This window comes from Hydra viridissima, unplaced genomic scaffold (assembly GCF_058129835.1).
Source record: "Hydra viridissima isolate aposymbiotic clone 2 unplaced genomic scaffold, HvirCarnegie_v1 scaffold_1, whole genome shotgun sequence".
NCBI classification, from domain to species: Eukaryota; Metazoa; Cnidaria; class Hydrozoa; order Anthoathecata; family Hydridae; genus Hydra; species Hydra viridissima.
The window spans coordinates 26,516,546-26,524,373 of record NW_028324300.1 but is presented as its reverse complement, the minus strand read 5'-3'; positions in this window follow the sequence as shown (position 1 = coordinate 26,524,373).

The following is a 7,828-nucleotide window of genomic DNA, read 5'->3' as shown; positions in this document are numbered from 1 at the left end:
TACCTTTTTGGCTTATTTATATTGAGAATAAAGTTTTTATGGAGAATAAAGTTAAATTTTATATAATTGTATTGAGAATAATGTTTATATTGATTATAAGTTATATAAATTATATTGTATGAGCATCCAAAAAGTGAATACTCAGTGCAAGAGAGGCCTAAATTGAAGTTATAATTAAATTCAAAAAATTGAAGTATATATGCATATTGTAAATTGTATAATACCTTCTTTTATTTTTCCATCTGTTTACCCATCGGCAACAACTTGTCATTAAATTGATTAGCTATTATAAACGTTGCTTGTTAGTTATGCTAATAGCTGTCAAAAGCAATACTCTTAAAACTTTTGCGTTTTACAGTTGAACAAAGAACTTTTATAGAAGAATATAAATTATTTACATTATTCACTCTGCTTTTTGGTAAACAATTCCCAAGGTTAGAATTAATTTGTTCTATCTCCCATTTTAAAAGTTGGGAGAATATGAGTTATTAACTTTAGTTAGTAGTAATTACATTTAAAATACGCTTTAATTTAAAAATTTTTTTTCTAAATAATATGCTTAAACATAAATTGTTTAAAGCATAAGTTATAATTTCTTTAAAAATTAAAGCTAAAATTTTAAATAATTTTTACTATTAAAAAAATCAAAAACTTTCTCCCAACTTTTAAATTTAAAGATAGAACAAAATAATTCTAACCCCGCGAATTATCTAATGCATAAATAGCTCGTATGCAAATTATATATAGCTAGATTAAACCAAACAACAAAGACGCAGATATTTATAATAATACTATACAACAAGCAAAATCACATGTTCTTTATCATTTCTCAATCAAGCTATGAACTTTTTACTATAAACTTTTATTCTAAGTACGCTATATACTATGTACACACTATGTACTTTTTACTGTGAACTGAATTAAAATAAATTTAGAAATGACAACCATCTTGAACCCTTTTCATACACAACACCACGTGTTTAGTCCCATGACAACGAACAAAACTCGTTTAGTATTTAGCACTCGTTTAAATGCTTAATCTCACGTTATACTTGATGTCATGTAATAAGTAGTTCATGACGGAACGAACTTTACTTTCAACACATTTTCATTTCTGGCTTTTGAGTGTTTTGAAGGTGTTTTTGTTTATGAACTTCGTTTAACATACGGTATTAACTTAGGAAAGTGACTTTTAGCAGTTGCGATAAGAACGGGTTTGCAAAGCTTGTCCGTTAAATAACACCCCACTTGTAATGATGTAGTGGCCGAAAAACAAACGAAATACGTGCAAACAAAACTAAATTAAAAGATATTTTACAGCGCCTTTGTACGTTTTCGTTCGAATATATTTTCATGATTTTTGTTGTTACATTCTTTTGAAAACGAATGTGCAAAAACTTCTTTTGAAATCTTTACTTTTGGAATCCAGATAGTTCTTCACCAAGATGCATCAGCAAAATTAGTTGTCATTTATTATTGAAAACTCCATGTTGGAGACTTTGGACTCCTTATACTTCTTTTTTGATTATTTAATATTGTTTTTTCAAAACGATAATCAAACAACATAAAAACACATGAAATGAGATGAATTAAACGAGTTTGAGCGTCAAGATGGTCCTCATCTCGCTTAAAATCAAAAACTTACAGAGAGTTGAAACCTAAAGGAAAATGTAACATGATTCATGAGATCAAAGAGCTTGGGCTTCGACGTTTATGATGATGTGTGTAACATTAATGTTTTAAAAGACTCTTGTATTTCCTTAAAGAAAAATTTTAAGTTTAAAAGTGAGTTTTTAACAAAGGATCCATTCGGAACTCCGTCTCGTCGGATTTTTCTCGGTTTTTCGGAGTTTCGGAGTTCGAGAGAAGTCGAGAAACCTCGACGGAACTCCGACGAGGTTTTTAGAAAATATCAATTTTTACTCGTAAAATAATTTAATTCATATTTTATTTCTACGCTGCTTTTACAATAGTTCATGTTGTTTTCAAAATATAAGTGTTCTCTTTGTTCAATATCAGCACAAATTTACATCGCAAAGCAATTAGTAATGCACAGTGGGACAGGTGGTGGTGGTGGAAAAAACCTTAAAAAAAAAAGCTTATTCTATTCCAAACAATATAATAGAATATACTCGTACTTTTCCATTGTACTATTTCAGAAACTCTTTTGATTATAATAGTATCTTTTTAATAATAGAAGTTTTTAAATCCACAAAAATCAGTTGCGGTATAATAAAATGTAATGCATAATAAAATATCTTTTTTTGTCAAAAAGTAAGAATTTTTTAATTTTTAAGCAAAGATATTGTAAACAGTAACTTTTAAAATATGATGCGTGTGTGATATTAGTTAATGTATTTTAACTATTTAGTAGTTTACCTTTACAAAAAAAAGTCAAGACTTTAACCGATCAGTTAAAAGAATACGAAGTAACTGGTGTGAAATCAGAAGCAGTTTTGAAATTTGAACTAGCCATCCACAGAATTCAAGCATTTTCCTCGGAAGCAGAAAGAGTTTTCTCCTCGTCTTCCAGATTTGTCACAAAGTTTCGTAGTTCACTTTCTGATGAAATGATAAATGTTTTCATCTTTTTAAAATATTATTTTAAAAGATCTTCAGAATAAATACTTTTTTAATATTCTTTTTTTAGTTTTTACTGTAGGTACCCCCATTGGCGTACCTAGGGTAAATAGCGCCTGGGGCAAACACCGATCTCGCGCCCCTCCTCCCCCACATAAAGTGCTTAATTACAATTTTTTAATAAATGATGACACAAACTTTTAATAAAACTTTATTATTCATTATAAATAAACAATTTGTTTATGTAACATATATTACAAATTTATTTTTCTAGCTTTAAATGCTGCAAATTTCTTAATAACATTGTCTCTTTTGCGCCCCTTTCAGGTTGGCGCCCATGGCACGTGCCCTGCCTGCCCTACCATAGATACGCCTCTGGGTACCCCAAGAAGTCTTTATTACAGAGCACCGCGGAAGGGCATTTAACTGAAAGTTCACGCCTTCTTCCTAACTGATGCTGCTTAGAAAGCCATTTATATGATAAAACTTGTTTGTTAAAAGATTGCGATAAGAAAAATATTTAAGTACTAAGGAATATAAAAATATAATTTTTTTAAAAATTTATTATAAATTATAAATCGAAATATATAAAAATAAAAAAATTAAATATAAGAACAATGTTTAATTATCAACTAGATAGTTTATTTTTTTAATTTATAACAAAGTTTTATCGAAGCTCCGATTTTTTCTCGACTCCGACGGAGTTTTTTCTCGATTTTTCTCGACTCCGGTTTTTCTCGATTTTGGATCCTCTGGTTTTTAATATCCTTTGTTGTAATATCTAGCGGATTAAAACTTAATCGCATTCTTTATCAAAATCTCCGATTTAAACTATATTCGTCAGTAATAAAATGAATTTGTGTCATCTCATTTTTTTATTACTCTATATAATTTATTTAAATACTTTTGACTTGATGATTGTTTGTAAGGTGTAAGAAATTGATATAACTTCTTTTCACATACAATGACATTGATTATGACGTAGTTATCGTGGTTAATCTCTTCGCTTTAGCCTTGCTGTAACGAATAGATTTATCGCGTATAAGTTTTGTAAAAAGAAGTGATCTATAATCTGATGTACTGTTTTATAATTTGTTCTTTTGGGCGTATATATAACTTGTTCTTTTGGCCGTATATATAGAGCTTTCCAAAAAAAGCCGTAGTAAAATATTTAGTTCCCTTTTTTTTCTTTTTTTTTTTTTGCATAACATGATAAATCAGTAACCATATCAGCCAAGGAAAGATATTTTTTTACACGATAGGAATACTTTTTCTACAACTAATAGTCAATTAGAAGTATCAGTTCTTAAAAAACGAATATTGACACTAGGCTAGAAATACATCTAGCAGAAGCTAATTCCAATAAGAAATTTCAATTCTTAAAAAACGAATATTGACACTTGGCTAAAACTAAGAGCTTTAAGCCAGAAAACCATAAACACCAACCCTTTAGCAGAAACTTTATCCAACCCGAAATTTAAATTTTAAAACAAATATTGCAATGGGGTAGAATTATGAACTTTAGGCTAGAAATACACTAAGCAATCTCTTAATCCAATTAGAAATGTCAATATTAAAGCGAATATTGAAACTAAATAATGACACTACGCTAGATCTAAGAAAATAAGGCCAGAACTAAGAGAATTAGGCTAGAAATACACCAATCATGAACTTAATCCAATTAGAATTGTTAGTTTTCAAAACGAAAATGGTTACTAGGCTAGAACATAGAAACAAACATTAGGACTAGGCAAGAAATCGAAGATATTGATCAGAATCACACCGAGCGGAAACGTCAGTTCTTAAAATACGAATATTGACACTAGGCTAGAACTAAGAGATTTATGCTAGAAATAAACCGAGCGGAAACTTAATGCAATTAGAAATCCCAATTTTATAACAAACGAATATTTATACGAGGCTAGAAGTAACAGAATACGGCTAGAAATACACTGAGCATAAACTTAATCCAATTAGGAATGACAACATTAAAATGAATAGAGACAGGGGTAAAATGTTTAAAAACTAGGCTAAAATTAGACTAAGAAAGTATCTAATTATTTAGGGTAACCATTTATACAAGGCAAGTAGTTGGATTATTAGGCTAGAAATCCACCGGGTAGTAATTCAATCCAAGGTCAAATAGTTATGCTGTTAGCATTTTCAATAGTACCATTAAATTATACCAATATAAAATTGTTGAACCTGGGATAGGAGAAAATAAAGGTATTTAGGGATAACATTTATAACTCAGATGTATTAGGTAATATTATGTAAGGATAGAATACTTATTTTAGTCCAATATATGCATTTGTAAAACAATTTTTATTGTCCGTTTTCAAACCTAAGAACATTCAGTGTTTAAATCTATTGGAAGAAGTTCAGAGGGACGTTTAATATGAAGAATATTGACCAAATTAGTAAAAAATTTTATTGTAAGATGCTTAAAATTTTCTAATAGCAAGGCTGCACGTTTTTATATGAAATTTTTTTTTTTTTGGTTCTTCTCGGAATATGACTTAATTCAAATGAGCATTTAAACAAGTTGCAAATGCTCAGGCCAGTTGCTAAGACAAATAAGAAAGCACTCATCAATGCCGATATGTTTCGAATGTAAATAATTTTTTAGGATAGTATGTTCCAGGTATTTTGAAAGTGTGAAAGGTCTGCAGGCTATGATGTTTCTGAGTTAAAGAAATTATGAGTCACGTGTTTTTGAAAACTATTGACCAACTTTTTATCTCTCAAAATTTCCCCGCTTTGTTCTTTGGTATGCGGAGTTGGCATTTTGATTTAGGATGAATACATTTTCAAACCGCCGGTAGTTCGTATTACAGATATTAGACTTTCACTAAGTGAACGTAATCTGGAAAAGGAACTTTTGAACGGACAATCAATATATATATATTTTGACTCAAAAGCAACATACTTCACAAAAGCACAGGATAAAAAGTATTCATCAACTATCAAAAACGCCTAAAAGTTGAATATAGCCTCGGGCAAGCTCATAAATGCTTCACTTTCAGAAACATACTTCAACTCTTTATAATTTCTTTTTTTTTTCATCGCAAAAACGACAAATTTATACCAGTGAGAAAATGAAATTTTTTCGCCGTCGGTGGTTGATAATGAATGTCAGAAAACAGGATTAGATATAATGGAAATATGCCTCCACATTCAAACCTCTTTGGGATACTCTTTGGGATATTTGGAAAAGTTGAAATCTTTTAAGCTAGAAGTTAAAAAACAGAATGAAATTAGTTGTATTTGTGGAGCAAGGTTCCTTGCTTTACAAAAACGCACTTTTAGAGGAAAGTTAAGGTATTAAAACAGCACGGGTTTTCTAACAGCTGCATAAAAAGCAACGTTTTTCTTCAGTAAAACGTTTCTGTCACTGATCATTAAGCAACCTTTCCTACCTGTTACATGTTACTTTGATGTAACACTTACAGCTTTTCGACCCGTTCTGATTTTCGTAGTTTTTAAATGTTATCCACTTTTTAAAAAAGGCTTTAAATGTGACGAAACTGGTCATCATGAGCAGTTTTTTACAGCCTCTTACAGGAAATTCTAAAACTAACAGAAAAGTTAACAAAACAGCAGTAAAGATAATAACAAACAAAGCTAAATTAACAGAAAGAGTACTATGAAATGAACTATCAAGTTTCTAATTGGAATAAGATTCTTCTCGATGTAACTCCAATCATAGGCGCCGAGTTCACGGGGGCAACAGGGGCATTCCCCCCCTCCCCCCCCCTCCCTCCAGGAAATTTATACTAATAATGTATTATCACGGATTATCATAAGGCAAGAGTATCTATTCGCCCACGAGATAATGCGTGATAATATATTATTAGTATAAGTTTCCTGGGAGGGGGGGGGGGGGCACTGCCCCTGTTGCCCCCGTGAAATTGGCGCCTATGACTCCAATCTATTTCTTTAATTTCTAGCCTAGTGCCAATATATCGATTTCAAGTTTCTAACCTAGTGTCAATATTCGTTTAAAAATTGACATTTTTAATAGGATAAAGTTTCTGCTCGGATTATTTCTAGCCTAATTCTCTTAGTTCTTGTTGAGTGTCAATATTCGTTTAACAAATGTTCCTATTACTTATAAGCTTTTATGCTTATTGTAAAAACCCGGGAGTGACCGATGTAGAGAACTAAAACTCAATTGTTCGCAAAAAAATCAAAATGTGAATTGCGGCGCAACCCTCGCATCGAACCTTAGGATCTTCTATGGGCCTCTCGTACACTGAACCTTTATAGTAAAGATCAACTTCGCCACCAATCGCTGCTTTAACATAAAGCTTTTTCCCTATATAACATAATAATGGTGCTTTTTGGTCTTGTAAAATCTTGCGATTATGCGAATTAATGATGGATTTTACGTTTTGCATACAGCTATAACTTACCTTGATCGAATTTTTATTGAAAATTTTGTGCAATCTATGATTTACCGGAAAGTGAAGGTCAACAAATGAAAGTAAATGGTTTCCTATTTTTGTTTCCCCGTTCTGATTGAATGGAGGGTTAAACCATATAATGTTTCGCTTGCGTTTTGTATTTTAGTCGTGGCAATTTGATGTTGATAATTACGTTCACAGTTATAGCCTGCTTTATTTAAAGCCTCTTCGTAAGGTGGAGTAGCATTTTTAAAAAACTTCTACAGACGATCATAATTATGTGAACTCTTATATTACAAGCAGCAGGTCTGGCTGCACGTCAGCAAAAGAAACGCGATTTAACGTTGGTTTTAAAAGAAGTTGACATCTCCGCCAGCTAAAATTTAAAGTCCATCTCCGCCAGCTAAAATTTTAAAACTTTGTGAGTTATTTCATAAATACAACAAGCAAAAATACTTTGCTTTCTTGTCAGGATGGAAACTGTAATACTTGGATGAGAGCAAAAAAGTGTGTTAAAGAACAAATAGAGCTCCTGTTTTGTAGTTGCTGTTTTTTTAGTAACTTTATTTGAGATTCGTAAAACATCTCCAACCATAAACAATAAACATTTGTAAAACTGCAATCATTAAAAAACGACCACGCTCAGTGGGCCGAAATGCACTTTTACTAAGCAAAATTAGTAACTCATTACATATAGAAAATTTAAAAACAATTTTTGCTTTATGTACTGATTTAAAGATTGTATTTCCAATGATAAATTTTTTTTTTTTTCTTTTTTTTTTTGATATCTGGTTGCTATGGATACCTAGGTGCTTAGCAATTAGATATTTTCCTTAGTTACA